Source organism: Cydia amplana, chromosome 7 (genome assembly GCF_948474715.1).
Source record: "Cydia amplana chromosome 7, ilCydAmpl1.1, whole genome shotgun sequence".
Lineage (NCBI taxonomy): Eukaryota > Metazoa > Arthropoda > Insecta > Lepidoptera > Tortricidae > Cydia > Cydia amplana.
In genome coordinates, this window is record NC_086075.1 from 4107775 (window position 1) to 4121181 (window position 13407).

General features: G+C 41.5%; 1 protein-coding gene and 1 long non-coding RNA gene across 2 annotated transcripts in view; both read left to right on the forward strand.

The window, feature by feature from the left end:
* Window positions 1–13407, forward strand: part of LOC134649739 (mannosyl-oligosaccharide alpha-1,2-mannosidase IA) — a 138286-nt gene that overhangs the window by 3486 nt on the left and 121393 nt on the right. The window lies entirely within an intron of this gene.
* Window positions 2493–2913, forward strand: LOC134649812 (uncharacterized). Its single transcript, XR_010096991.1, has 2 exons — window positions 2493–2548; window positions 2745–2913. It is a non-coding gene; the product is annotated as an uncharacterized LOC134649812 (long non-coding RNA).

Consider the following 13407-nt stretch of genomic DNA (forward strand, 5'->3'; position numbering starts at 1 on the left):
TTTTTTCCGCGTTTTTCTTTGGACATTCTTGAATAGGTACAAAGTTTATAAGTAGACAAAACATTCAATATTAAACGCAATAGTGGGTACTTAATAAATCACAGGACATAAGTACTACTTATGTCCTGTGATTGTAGTCAGCAGCAGAAGTTGCTAAGCTGGCGTGGTGTTCAAAATTACCTTGACACGCTCTTATTCTCTTAATAAAGTAGCGTCAAGATCATTTTGAACACCTCGCCCTCTTAGCCACTTCTGCGGCTGACTGTACTTACCGGGATATTTTTAAAATTACATTCGCCTATTTGGTATAATGTATGACCTATCCAAATCCCACGAAAGTTCATATTATATTAATTATACCTAAGCTTTAAGGAAAAAGTCCGCTGAATTAGCTGTGTGTGTGTTGTTTTATCTAAAACGTGTTTGACGCTATGTGGCCATGACCATCAGAAGCTGGCGTATTCTGATTTTAATAACAAGCCACGAATTAGATTTGGATCAGATCCATAACTGATCCAGATCTAATTCGTGGTTTGTTACTAAAATCTGAATACGCCTATAGTTTTCTATTTATTTTGCATCATTTTACCTACCCCATTCACGCATTAGTATTTTCACGCATTCACGCTATTTGAGTTCTTATGCATTATAAATATTATAATTAAAACTCACACTTTTTAGTGTTTTTTACTGCAGTACAATATGAAGGTCAACATGATTATAACTGCTAAATGTCAAGTGTCTGTCTTATCAAAATTAATATAAACGTCTGTGGCATATCTACGTAGACCAAACAGACGCAGATAAAAATTTTGGGTTCATATATTATGTAAGTGAACCTAAAGATTTTTACTAAAAGTCAGGATTAAAAAAATATATGTTACCTATGTTTAGGTATGTTTCGCGCGCGTCACGCAGCGCCGCCTCACTTAGCAAACAAAATAATGGGTAGGTATATAAACTCTTAAACCATTTTGAATACGAATATACTAAGAGCTATATCGCTACACTCGCGTGCATAAACACGCTACCGTCATTAGCGATTCGTCTGCGTCCGTCAAATCGCAATGAACAACGCGGTTATCACATGCACTGAACCAGGTGTGGGAGCGAGACAGCGGGCACGTATATAGCGGTGTCCCTCTCGTACAATGTAGACCGCCTAACGGCCCTATTTGACGTTTTATGGGGACTACGGGACATGCCACGCACCGTCTTGGCAAACAGGTGGGACGTGGGACACACGTGAGACAGTCGTAAACTGTTTATAGGCGGGGGTATGAGCAGTATGAGCTACGCGGGACGGGTACACTTGCGTGCAAAAATACTATTATATATGATCAATTATCATTTCCGCTTACTGTATGTACAGTACCCAAGTCTTAAGTTGACCTTTTTGACTTTTTTTATACCACATCGGTGGCAAACAAGCATACGGGCCGCCTGATAGTAAGCAGTCACCGTAGCCTATGGACGCCTGCAACTCCAGAGGTGTTACATGCGCGTTGCTGACGTTTTAAAAACCTGTCCACTCCTTTTTTCTCGGCAGGGAGCTCATTCCACAGCCGGAGTGTCCGCGGGAGGAAATTCCTCTTAAACCGCACAGTACGCGACCATTTAGGTTCTAGGGTGTGAGGATAAACACCCTGCCGATGACTTGACTTAAAACTTGTCAAGGAAGGGCAATACAAATAGTTTGGACACACTATTGGCCGCCAGTGAACTCAGACTTAGTGTAAAGAAGTAAGTAAACAAAGTGAAGGCTTTACTTTTCGCGATTTGCCGCTAATTTCTCGGTCGACAACCCCGGGCATAATATGTATGTAACAAACATTCATAACACGCAAAACACTGGTAATTATCATTTGATATTTACCAGTTGCTTTTCGGTGAAGGAAAACATACATACATACACACAATCACGCCTATTTCCCGGATTTCCACTTGCTACGATCCTGACATACCTCTTTCGCTTCCGTTACTTTCATAACATTCCTCATACACGCTCGCTGGTTTAGGGTGCTCTTGACCTGGCCTTTCTTCAGGAAAACAAACACAAGGAAAACATCGTGAGGAAACCGGACTAATCCCAATAAGGCCTAGTTTCCCCTCTGGGTTGGAAGGTCAGATGGTATTCGCTTTCGTAAAAACTAGAGCCTATGTCAATTCTTGGGTTTAGTTGTCAAGCGGACCCCAGGCTCCCATGAGCCGTGGCAAAATGCCGGGATAACGCGAGGAAGAAGATTCATATCACGCAAAAACGAACAAACAAGCGTGCATATCACGCAAAACAAACTACAGTCGCCATCAGATATATCGGAACGGCCAAGGTGCTCATAAATATCTGAGCACGCCTCTATTGTCAAAGCGTTAGAGTGCGTGTTCAGATATTGTGAACACCTTGGCCGCTCCGATATATCTGATGGCGACTGTACATATTTATTATTGGGCGCCAGTGTATCACTACACCTTAAAAGGCAACAGGAGTGATTATTTCTCCATACAAACGTACTCGACTGTTTTCTCCGTGGTTTTTGAAGCTAGAGCAGTGGTTCCTAACCTGGGGGTAATTACCCCCGTGGGGGTAAAACTTTTACGGGGGTAATAAGCTAACCTAATATAACAATACAACAAACGTACACGTTTAAATTTTTCATTACCATTGGGAGGAGGGGTAAAATCAGGTTCCCTAGTTAGTCATAGGGGTGACTGGACTGAAAAGGTTAGGAACCACTGAGCTAGAGCAATGATTTTTTCAACACAGATTATTATTATTAATATCTGTGTCGCACTGTTTTGCTTTTTTTGATATTTTTGTTTTTTAAGGCGCTAGAGCACTACAAATATTCGCATAAACGGCCTAATTTACTAGGCCGCAAAGAGAAGCATGGTGTTCAAAACTGACATCAATTAGCCTCAAAAGCAAAACAGTCCGACACAGATAATTTCATTACCATTTAGATCTCAAAATTTCGTTACATTTGATTACTTAATTTCCGGAGGAGGAAACCGTCGAGTACGAAACCTCGTTTTTTGAGATTTTTACGCAGGATTTTTCGCCTTGTCCTTATCGCACTAGTTTTAGGAGCCACTTCCGTAAGCGAGAAGGGTATATTTACCTAAAATATTTAAATCTCAGCTCCCGTTTCCTCTTAAAAAACAAGGTCCACCGCCGCGTCTGTCTGTTTGTATGTATATTAGCGAAAAACTCAAAAACTACTGAACCGATTTTCATGCCGGTTTTCACCAATCAATATAGAGTAATTCTTGAGGAAGGTTTCGGTGTATAATTTGTTAAGGTTTCATGCAACGCGTGCGAAGCCGGGGTGGGTCGCTAGTTTCGTATTAACAACAACAACATACAGTCATGGCTTTCCTCAAGGTTTGACAGTTATAGGCACTAATACGGCCGATGACCGGAGACTTGTAACAAGCATGCAAACATGCATATCACGCAGAATCGCTGTGACCCACATAGGCGGAACAAAGTCACTTCTTGAGTCTTAACTACTCTTGACGTAGGTAAATTGTACAGCTGACTTGAGAAATTCCTATCACGCCAGGGGTCGGCAAACTGCGGCTCGGTTCAGTTTTATAAAACATTTAGGGCCGATACAAACGGACTGCAATCCGACTGCAAAATGTATGGGAACTGCACGCCAACTGCAACGTCGGCGTGCAGTTCCCATACAAGTTTCAGTCGGGTTGCAGTCCGTCTGTAGCTGTACCGGCCCTTAGGTAGATAATAAACTGATGAATTCGGCCCCTTTAACGAACCGGATAAAAAACAAGTGCGAGTCGGACTCGCCCACCGAGGACGGAACCCTCGGTGGGCGATCATCTGTGAAAATTTCAACTTGGACATATGTGAGATACAGCCTGGTGACAGACAGACAGACGGACAGTGGTTTTAGTAATAGGTTCCCGTTTTTACCATTTCAAGCCTCATCGCCATCGCCTCTTTCTGCTAAAAGAAAGAAATGCATAAAGATGATTTCATAGGGTAGTAATTTTTGCCATTATTCTGGTTTGAATTTCAGCAAATAGAGCGTGATTAAGAAGAAAACTGCCTCGTTTATTGCTGAAACTTTGTAACTCCGACGTTACGAGAAACTTTCGGCACTTACAAAACTGAAACACTCAGCAGTTTCGATTATGAAGTGCTTTGTTTATAGGCACTCGAGCACCGTTGACGTGGATCAAAAACTCTTGTAAATATTTAGGTAAGTGCCCACCTATAAGACGATTCTCGGCATCGACTTTTGTTTTTTAAAGTTCATTCAACTCATGCCGTTGGCTTAAGACGAAACCGCTTCTCTCAATTTTCCTCTCTTACCTATCACCACCTATCTGTTTCTGTTTACTATGCCCCCTTTGTTTCCCATAAAGTTTTAAGTCATAATGTATTGTTTGTCATATTATCATTAGTGTAAGGCCTGAGTAGACGCTCGAAGCGGAGCGTTCGGCGGGGCGTGCAGCGTGGCGTCGGGGTCAGGAGTAATTTGAGCAGCGTGTACTAAGGCCGCTCCTATACGTTTGCATTCGTTTAACATGCAAGCTGCACGCCCCGCCCGCTGCAGGCCCAACTCGAGCGTCCACTCAGGCCTTACACTTAGTCCTAAAACTGAAACCGTTAACTTTTCAGGATTTCGTCAGGTTATCCTATTGATGGGTTAGGTTTGGTCATGTGCGTGTGGTAGATATAAGAACGGCCTCTGGGACGCTGCGTCGTCCCGTTGTTCGAATAGCCGTGCTACCTACAGACGGTACATTTGTCGATTGAAGTCTCCAACTGGGGGGTGGTAATGTTAAGTAGCACGACTGTCCGATTATAAATTTAGTTTTAAATCAATAATAATAAGTATCGGGAGATACCTGTGTAGGAGGGCAGGACGGGAACCAACGATGCAATGTCACGACTGCGGCGATGCCGAAGACACGGCGCTACACACGCTGGCCATTTGCCCAGCCTGGGCGGATCAGAGGGCCGCTCTCGTGGCCGTAGTGGGGAGAGACCTTTCCTTGCCAGCAGTGGTAAAATCCATGCTTGGTGGGGAGAGTAGATGGAAGGCGGTGGCCTCCTTCTGCGAGGACGTGATGGTGCAGAAGGAGGCAGCGGAGCGTGGCAGGGAGGAAGATCCGGCCTCTCAGCCAATGCGCCGCAAGCGCGTGGGGCGGCGGCGGTTGGCATACGACCGCCGGTTACCCCCATAAGGGCACTTGTGGGCGGCAGGCCCGGGGACGTCTGTCGCCTACAGAAAGGTCCCTGCGTGGGCGGGCGCGATGCGTAGCCAACGCGCCCAATGAGGTGAAGGGGTGATTTCCCCAAGGGTCGGGTCCGAGTCCGGACGGCCGCTGGCGAGGTTGCGGAAGAGTACTTCGGCGTTCCTGGGACCTCGCCTTATAGCAGCGAGGCGGCAACAGAGGGGTTTTAGTGGGTAAACCTCAGGGAGTCCCACATAACCATCCCGGCCCGTCCCCGCGCCGGGTGGTATGCGTAAAGCATTTCCCCTCTTAAAAAAAGGTTTGTTTTATGGCAATCCTGAAAAGTGACGCGTTTCTGAACCAAATAAATTATGACCAACGAAAATGATGGCAAACAATACATTATGACTTAAAACGTTAAATCTATTTGGAAAACAATAGAAACCCGTTCACTATTAGTTTTTAGGGTTCCGTACCCAAAGGGTAAAAACTATTACTAAGACTCCGCTGTCCGTCCGTCCGTCCGTCCGTCCGTCCGTCCATCCGTCTGTCCGTCCGTCCGTCCGTCTGTCACCAGGCTGTATCTCACGAACCGTGATAGCTAGACAGTTGAAATTTTCACAGATGATGTATTTCTGTTGCCGCTATAAACAAATACTAAAAACAGAATAAAATAAAGATTTAAGTGGGGCTACCATACAACAAACGTGATTTTTGACCGAAGTTAAGCAACGTCGGGCGGGGTCAGTACTTGGATGGGTGACCGTTTTTTTGCTTGTTTTGCTCTATTTTTTGTTGATGGTGCGGAACCGTCCGTGCGCGAGTCCGACTCGCACTTGGCCGGTTTTTTTTTCCATATATCTGACTCAATAAGTATATTGCAAACCTACTTTAACACGTACGAGTATGTACCGTGAATGTATGTCAATTCGAATGTAACTTGCAAACGTGTAACCGATACAGATGTCAACGGCAGTGGGAATTGGATTCCGATGCTGTTTGAGACCGATGTTCTACTTTCGTAGATTGAAAACACAACAGTCACGGAATACAATACGAGTACAAGAGCCAGCTTAATATGATCACTTTTTATAAAATCCTTCCCGCGTCCTCCGCCATGCGTCGTATTCCTCAATATTGAGGGTCGTGATCTCCATTTTGTATCACTTTCTCTCACTATCTTTCTCCATCTGTCTCTGTCTTTGGTGGTGTGGAGAGCCATGTGAACTGCAGAGTCAAGAGCGGTGCGGATCTGGTCAGACCAACGTATTGGACTGCGTCCACGTCCGGACTTTTTCCCATCCACTTTGCCGGTAACAAGGAGCTTTTCGAGGTTGCCACCGTCTTTCCTTGCAATATGACTTCGGTATTCAAAGACTGCGTAGACATTCGGATGACGTTAAGTCCGAAATCCTGTCCATGGGATACGAAACATCTTTCTCCATGCAGCACCACATATCGAAGGCGTCAGTGCGTTAGGGTCAATCCTTCCCGCGTAATCTTATATTGAATGAATTTATTTATAAAAATTGTAATTTTCATTTATTTTATAATATTGTTTTTTAAATGTAATTGTATATGAATTTTTTGTTCTGATCAACCCATACTTATCAAAAGCTCGAAATAATAATTAGGAAAAATATGTCGAAACACTTACGCGCTCACTACGTCACCTTACGCCACCATAAACAAAAAAAAAAGAATAAGTAAGGATTAAGCCGTCACCCGTCCTTAACCAAACAGCACCCAATCAGTCACGTATTATTCCTGCGTGTGTTATGTGTAAACATTCGACAAAGCCTCTCCACAAACATGGCCGACTCTATTTTCGTGATTTTGCTTTGTTCGACCGAAGTACACTAGTTTTACTATGTCGTATTTAGGTATAGAACATTTATATTCAAGCCCCCTTATTCATAAACGTCTGCTAATTTAATCAGCTGATGATCGTCGTTTGTTCCTCTCTATGGCATAACGACAGATAGGGACAATCGACGATCATCAACTGATTAATTTAGCAACCGTTTATGAATAACGCCAAAGATATCTGCACATGAACGTCAATTGAGGAACTTTTAATTGAGTAACCAAGTAATTCCATTTTAATCAGTGAATAAATATATAATATATGGACTTTAAATTTGAATGCTACTGTTTGACTTTATCCATTTAAATTTGACTTTATTATTTTATTTTCTGGATGATTATTTGTTATCTTGATTGTTCCGTTCCTAGTTTTCAATGTGACGATCATTATGAGATACCTTTTTAAGTTTTACGTTTGGTATGATTCGTCATGATCATGATTTATCAATTTTATCATGTTTTTATTTAGTAACAGATCGGTCGGACAAATAGGAAAACATAACTTAGAGGTTTATGCTTTTAAAAAAATTACCTAACTGCGATTGATAATCACTTCAATCGTGGTTATAAACTTGGGGCCGCTTCAATTCCATACGTCGGTGCGCTTTAGTCGCTACACTTTTAGAACCAACAAAGCACACCTGACATTCAAAAGAAAAGCAAATACAGCGAAGCGTATAAAAGAACTGTCAATCTTAGCCTGGTGTTGGTGAACCCATTTCCTGAGTTGGGTTAAATTCGGGTATTGAATGAAAAATGCATTGAATTTTTCGTAAGTCTTGTCAATTAGGCCGTTGCGAATATCGTCAATTCGGCATCTATCCTTAGCCTCACACCTCACACCACAAGCCTTTTTGAGCTGGGTGGGGCTAGGTCGATTTTTATAAGATTGTCCAATAACATTAATTTATTTGTAAACTTCTAAAACCCAGGCCTTCGGCTGTCCCACTTCCTTCCCCACGGCCGTGGTTTGAAGACTCTGACCTAATTTACCAAGAACAGCGTTCTTAAAAAACAATCAATCACACCAATAAAACGATAAGATATCAAGTTCCCATTAGGTAAGGTTAGTAACCATACGCTTTAAGACCCACTTCGGTTTATCGAGACACGCTTACGGCATCACCATTAGTAAGTACGGGTAACGGTACCTCTCTCTTGTTAACGTAACGTCGTATGCGTCTGTCGGTTCCCGTCGTTTATGACGTTCTGGATATGTAGTTCGCGTTGACCCGATATACATTTACCGCAAAAAGATGACGGAGACGAGTGATGCTTGATGCTAAAGACTGGTAGTCTTGGAGCGCCATCATTTTGGTAGATGACGTCATATGCTCGCTTACGACATTACTATTAGTAAGTACGGGTAACGGTACCTCTCTCTTGCTAACGTAACGTCGAATGCGTCTGTCGGTTCCCGTCGTTTATGACCTTCTGGTTATGTGGATCGCGTTCACCCGATATACATTTACCGCAAAAAGTTGGCGGAGACGAGTTATGCTAAAGACTGGTAGTCTTGGGGCGCCATCATTTTGGTAGATGACGTCATATGAACGGTGTTGCAATTGCAACTTAAAGTGTCATTCTATGGAACTTGCTAACTATGTAAACAAAAGTCACTAATAAATTGACATTTAGAGACAATTTTGGTATGGCGGTTTGTTTACATAGTTAGCGAGTTCCATAGAATGACACTGACACTACAGTTACATATTCAGAGTTCTTTTCGAGTTTATTCGCCCGATTCAGGCATTACATTCCTGTCAACTCACCATTTATTTGCACGGTTTGCCTCATCCTACTACCAATTTGGTTAGATAATGGAATTTGCTAACATATTAGAATATATGATTTAGAATAGACATTATCTACTACCAGCTGTTTGGTGGAATGGAATGGAATTTGCTACTATATGATAGAGAAAGATATGATCTAAACATCTTCAAAACAAAAGTGAAATATGTCACTGAACTGAATGAGATTTATTTTGCCCTGACGTTACACTGGTCACTATAATGTTTTATTCATAGCTTGAGTAAATGGGTGCGGCGACGGTGAGAGCTGTTATGTATCTTAATACAATTTTGCGTTTTAAGGTTTCAAATTGTACGGAGATGACATCTGTCACCGTGGCCGAGCTATGTGAAAAGTATTATAATCATCGAGTGAGATTAATATAATCTTTTTATTGTATTGTAACTCTCTCAGATTATTTATTAGGCGACGTTCTCTTAGATTATTAATTAGACGACGTCAAAAATCAGCAAAAGTGACTTTGAATGTTTAAAGATTAACATTATTGACTACTTACTTGTCTTTGGTTGAGAACTATCACGAAGTTAACAGCTATTGACACTTTCCGAAGCCAATACTTTCTTGTTAAACTTAGTTTCGGGTACACATTCATTACGATCTTAACGACAGAGGATCCCTAATATCCCTATATCTATATACTCGTTCTATTGCCCGTAACCCGTAAATGGCAGTATTGCTATGTTAGCAACTTTGGTGCCAGATTTGGCCACTTTTGTGTCTTTAAACAGGCAACTTTTTTTAAGAATTTAGCAACTTTTCGCATCCCATTGAGTCTGACATCTTAATATGCCAAGTTGGCAACAACCATAAAGGGAAATGGCCCAGATTTCACTTTTCTCAGTGTGCTGACTTGCGTAATAGTCGAAAAGATTAGGGCCGTCGTTTTAGAACGATTAGCATCGTCATACAGAGTTTGCGTGAACTTATGGTCTGTTGACTCCCTGTTGAAACGAAGTAAGTAATTTTCTAATGTTGGTGTTACGTAGTTTCCTCAATTATACTCAGCCGTGTCCTATAGCTTGTAAACGTAACTATTTCCCAAGATGTAGGTATGCTTATTACACCAAAAAAAAATAACTTTAAGAATTATTGCCACGTAAACAAACCAGGTCCACCATCCATGTAAACAAACATCCATGATTAAATAACTATGCTGTGCTGTAATGCTGTAAGTGCCATCATTGAAACAGTAGCATGACCATTCGTGTACCTTATGGCACCGTAATAAGGTCCACCACCTATAACTTGTTTTTGCTAATACGCAGTACAAACATCTCACACGATTGACTGGCCGAGAAAGTAAAAGTATGATTTATAGTCAGCATTATGTTCTACCGTGTTTGCTGTTGTTGACTATAAAAAAACTAATGCGATATACATACTCTAATGATATACTATCGTCAGCAGTTCGGAAAGCTTATTGAAGATATAGGTACATATATCCCTTGGACCTTAGTCCACCAGGGACTAATTATGTACCAATAAAACAGTTGTGAATAGTTAATGTTTGTGTATAAATCTTACGTTATAGTCGGAGTAACGTAAGAATCTAAGAATATAAATTCTTTCGTTATAGTCGGAGTAACGTAAGAATATATATTTGACAATTATGAATGGACCCTTAAATTCGGTTTTCGCGGTTCTGGCCTCAGACGTCCTCGAAGACATCCCTTTGTTAGAGTTGCATTGTACTTTCAGTAGAAAGTAGAGCGCCGCCGTTGCGTGACGGCGACAGTTTCACTAATATGAATACATGGTGGTATCGGTTACTGCATTACGACGCCGATGTCCTAGACAGAGATAATAATACTAGTATACAGAAAGTTCACTTTCTTTGACAATAGCTAAGTCAATCTTGCTGTTTTCTCACTTACTTACTGCTGTGGCGCAACCACCTGAAGTGGATCTTGGCCTCCGACACCAAAGACCGCCATGCTATTTACTCTGTCCAAAGCCATTTCTGTCCAGTCGACGGCGCCAAGTTCGCTAAGGTATTTCTGCACTTCGTCTCTCCAGCGGTACCTCCCTCCGTCCAGACGGCCTTCCGCCACTTGATACTGACCAGTACAACTCATATAAAATGCATTTTTCTGTCCAGCGCCTCTTTTCCGCGCCTGGTTTCCGACAGCTGACTAGAGTTAGACTTGGACAGTGACTGTAGCCAACGGTCATCAATCTGCAGTCCAAAAGTTGAACCTACTAAAGTTGAGTTCGGATTGGACTCTCAGTTGCTCAAGTTTTCAAGTTCAAGTTATTTTATTTGGCCAAGTAACAAAATAAAGTTACATCTAGCAGGTCAAATTGCATGTCATTGCTAAAACTAATCATGCAATGTTTTCACTACAAAGTATAAAACAAAGTCGCTTCCCGCTGTCTGTCCCTATGTATGCTTAGATCTCTAAAACTACGCAACGGAATTTGATTCAGTTTTTTTGTAGATAGAGTGGTTCAAGAGGAAGTTTTATGTATAATTTGTTAACCCGTGCAAAGCCGGGGCCGGTCGCCAGTAATAGATGAAACTAAATACGTATATGGTAAATGAAATGAACAAATGCGCCAATATCATATAGTAAAAGTATGCTTACAATTACATATTTTGTATGAACGTGGACTATCGTCCTACACTTCACTTTATTATTTTATAGTTTTACCGAAATAGAGTGATACCTACTCGTTCGTGGCACGATCGTCTCAACATTCGACGTTGACATTCAAGAATAGTCTAACCCGCAAATATTTACTAGCAGTATTTTTATTTAGATAGCGGATCTTCTGCACATGTGAACTACATACATCTAGCTATTAATAAGTTTGCGCATTCGTTTCTATCCAGCTAGTTATTTCTAACAGTTACAATCGTGCAGGCTTGTAATTTTATGATGTGTAGTTATCGGCAAGATCGTCGGCCCATTACGCTGCTGTATGTGGAAATGTTTGCACGATCAAGCATGTATTCGGATTGGCTAAAGCTAAAAAACTTAAGTAAAACCCCTCACGCATGTTGTGTACAGCTTACAAATACGAATTTATTAAATTACTGGACATGGAAGAGAACAATCTCACACCTGAGGATGCCGAAGACCGGGCAAAGTGTAGATGATTGAGTAGGAAAGCGTACCTGGCACTCCTGGCACTAGACCGGGAAAACGATAGGTTGAAGGTTGAAGAAGAAGACAGGACTGGACATTGATAACTTTACGAATCATGTGAGACTTTAGTGTTAAATGGTGTGTCTATATACGTGCATCGTGCACATGCTAGTTTAGTGAAGAGCTTGGTTCTGGATTGCATCTGGGATAAAGTATTTTTAGATCATCTCAGTCATAGACCACCGATAAATGGGTCAAATTTTACTCTTTAGATTGCAGATAGAAATAAAAGTTTGTTAAAATCTTAAACTTTTTGGAAACGATGATAAACCTTTATTCTTTTTTAAACAGGTTCGCTACAAGTACATAGATACACACATAAATTAACCTAATACGCGTTTGATCTCTAGTGTGCCGCAAAGGAACATAGATATACATAAAGACTGATAAACACATTACCCTTCATCGCGTCGTGCAGTCGGATAGTCGGACAAAACTGGGCCAATTATCTACCTTAAATAAACTACACCCTCTCGTCATCGTCAATCGGGCAAAAGGAGTTATTTATGTAAGAATGTAGGTTACGTACGGGATTCTCCGCCTTAAAGTTTGCGACAGCGCAAACAAGTCTGTTGACATCGGCGGAGTGAAGGATTCGCACAAAACTGGGCCAATTAGTTAACCCCGGACCCACGATTAAATTAAATATATAAATAATAAAATCTGCATTTCGCAAAAATACCTTCTTTTCCGTACCAAAAAGGTACCCTTATGGTGCGACTCTGTCCGTCCGTCCGCTTGTAACGATTTGGTAATGCTGTTACGAATACCCCCTGTGACCTAAAGAGGTGCCGGGGTTATGTGGGACTCCCATTTCCCATTCCTTTCTCTTAGCGAGTAAAGGGGGAGAAGTCCTACCCACTAAACCCACATTGCCTTTACCCGAAATGCCGTGACTGTGCACAGCAATGACGGGGCGTTTATGGGTCTCGATTTCCACCGGCTTACTTTATTTTCAGTTTGTTTTTTTCATCACTGTTTGTTTTGAATTTTTCATCACTTTAAGGAAAAAGGGAAAGGAATATATCACCGGCTTGCCATTGCCAACAAATATTTTAGACACACTGCCTGATATTTATCTAAAATCAAAGGCTATTTCCGTCGCTGTAAATAACATAATTGGCAATAATTGTGTTTTTCCAGATTTAAAGGTCACTGAGACGAAATTGACGATAGTAATTATTTGTATATGTACGATAAAATCTGAGTATCACGTCATCCATGCACGAAGGTCACAACAATGCAGTTACCAACTATATCTGTTATTAGTTCTCAGAAAGGATGAATTGTGCTAAAGGCGCTTATATCGTCATTATATTGTGTATTATTAGGGCCGATGTTTATTTTCACCCAATATATGTAGAGTCCCAAG